The 2,339-nt window shown below is 52.8% G+C and overlaps 1 pseudogene; it reads right to left on the bottom strand.

The window, feature by feature from the left end:
* Window positions 1–228: 228 nt before the first annotated feature.
* LOC119454735 (U2 spliceosomal RNA) lies at window positions 229–408 on the bottom strand (annotated as a pseudogene).
* Between the last annotated feature and the right edge of the window lie 1,931 nt (window positions 409–2,339).

Here is a 2,339-nt window from a genome sequence, read left to right as displayed (position 1 = left end):
ATGTAAAAACGGGCCCGGGCCACAAAAATCGGCCCGTGCAGTGCTCTACGTTATATTGTTCATGCATAATTTTGATCCCGCCATATAAAGAAATTGACAAAAATGACTGCCATAAATGACCGCACCCACTTTACTGCCACCACGGGCTAAAACATTAAATGAAATATTCGGATGTTACAGCGAAGCTGTATATGGCTAGTTTCCAGCGGATCGATGTCAGTAGACCAAAAACCGTGGGCCGATCCCGAAGATAGTGCAATACTGGGCCGACCCGCGACAGTATTGAAGCCTGCTTCAAGCACTCCGCCAACTTGCAAAAATAAGCCTAATATCTTGCGTCCAAATAGAACCCGCATCAGATAATTAGCTGATAAGAACAGATACTACACTTTGACCCACGTCGGCCATGTCTACGTTCGCACCATACACGTGTACGCCATCCCACGTATTCACACTAGTATTCAAACTAGTGCCTACCAATCTGAGTGTCTTCTGTTTCCTGGCGTCATGCTCTACGTAGGCTCCTTTCCTCAGTTGGGTAGGCCTCGTGTTGTACGGTCTGACGAAGAACAGCGTGCCTACCAAGAACGACGGCATGAACAGAAAAGGGAATGGGCCCGGCGGCGCCGAATGGAGACCACCGACGATGAGCGGGCCGCGGACGCCAAGCGTATAAGCGTGCTGCCCGCAAGGACCGCGAGGCGGAAAGAAATGCGAACGGTCCATATAGCCTCGATCCCACAAACTTGGATCGTTTCACCGGAGCAACGGTCAATCACCACATACGCAGCTTCGCTGGTGGTCCACCTTCACAGAGTGGGATGGCAGTGAATTTTTATGCAAGTGGCACTATAGGACTGTGTTGCTCAAGATTCATGCAGGACAGAGACAATTCGCTTGTTTTAAATAAAGTCTGGTCAAGGACTCCATAATACGCTTTTTGTTAATGACCCATTGCGAGTCGGCACCAATCAAGCGGCCACTGTTTGCCGTTCACGCGAATATTGCGTGTGTTCTTGGAATATCGTATGTCATTTTTAACAGCGAAGCTGTTTAAGCCGACCGTCAGTCCATGGAGCGTGCACAAAAAAAAAAAAAAAAAAAAAAAAAAACCTCGCTGAACGAGGACGTCATCGCGCGTTGCCTAGCAACCACCTCGCGGAGCGGCTTGTGCTTCGCCTCCTCTCCATGCCGTACACATGTTGCATTGACATGGGACGTTAAAGGGGCCCTTAAACCACCCAGAGGTCGAAATTTAGTTGTGGTGTTGCAGTTGTGCACGAGTCTACAACGAACACGTAGCCGCGAGAATTTTTCGAAATGGTGCCGTAATAGCGGAGTTACACGCGTTTGATGATCGAAAAACGGCCCTCGCTCGTTTCGCTCTTTCCGTCACTACGCCTGGTCTCTCCTCCTCGCCGATTGCTGCTCCAAATGTCACGTGACATACGTCATCGCCAACGCGCTTCTCAAAACACTGCCTACTTCCGGTTAAAGCACGTCCACGCTAGCCATGCTAGCGGCACATATGCGGACGGCAATACAGCCTCCAATCTGCCGCGCGAGAGGCGTCCAAAGTAGACGACAGTTCGGCTGGCGCCCCGCCCACAGCACGAACAACGGGCCAATCGATGACCGCGAAGCTGCGCGCCTCTGCCACCGGCAACGAAAACATCGGCTGTAGATGAGTGTATGGCTACCGACGGGAGACGACCGGCTCGGCTGTGCTCGCATCGTAGTCGACGGCGCCGCTAATATCGGCGTATTTTTCTTCTTTGTGTACAATTATTGCGAAGAGCGATAACAACGATAATAAAATATTGCGGCTTGTGAGCGTCGGTAATTCATTTCGAAGCGCCGTCCGCTTTAGCTTTGAAGGGAACCGGAAAAGGCCTAGCGACGATATCGGCGCCGTCGAGCGATCAGCGGCGGTGAGGCTGCCGCAAAATTAGTCCCGGTCTCATCCTTTCTACGTACGGCAAGGAAATCTCGTCGCTCGCGAGCAACACTGCTGTCGAACGGCGGCCCGCGAATGGCAAACGGCGTGGGGCGACTTAGCGTGCCGGTAACGTGGACGTGAACTCGGCGCTTCTCGGCTACCCGCTGTTGTTGCGGTGCCGGCGCGTGTTATGCGAAGCGTGCCGCTATAGACCCTGTGTTGCGCGCACGTCTGGAAAGGCCAACACTGCCGCACTCTGTTCGCGCAGCTAATGAGACCACTAAGCATGACTGTGTTGGAACACGAGCAATTTGGCACTTGCGTTGCGGGTTGTAATTACCGATTCGCAAGCGCGCACAAGCGAGCAACACAGCGAGGACGAGCAGAGAGCGCGCGTACC

The sequence above is a fragment of the Dermacentor silvarum genome, chromosome 5 (assembly GCF_013339745.2).
Source record: "Dermacentor silvarum isolate Dsil-2018 chromosome 5, BIME_Dsil_1.4, whole genome shotgun sequence".
NCBI classification, from domain to species: domain Eukaryota; kingdom Metazoa; phylum Arthropoda; class Arachnida; order Ixodida; family Ixodidae; genus Dermacentor; species Dermacentor silvarum.
This window is presented reverse-complemented; position numbering and strand designations above follow the sequence as displayed.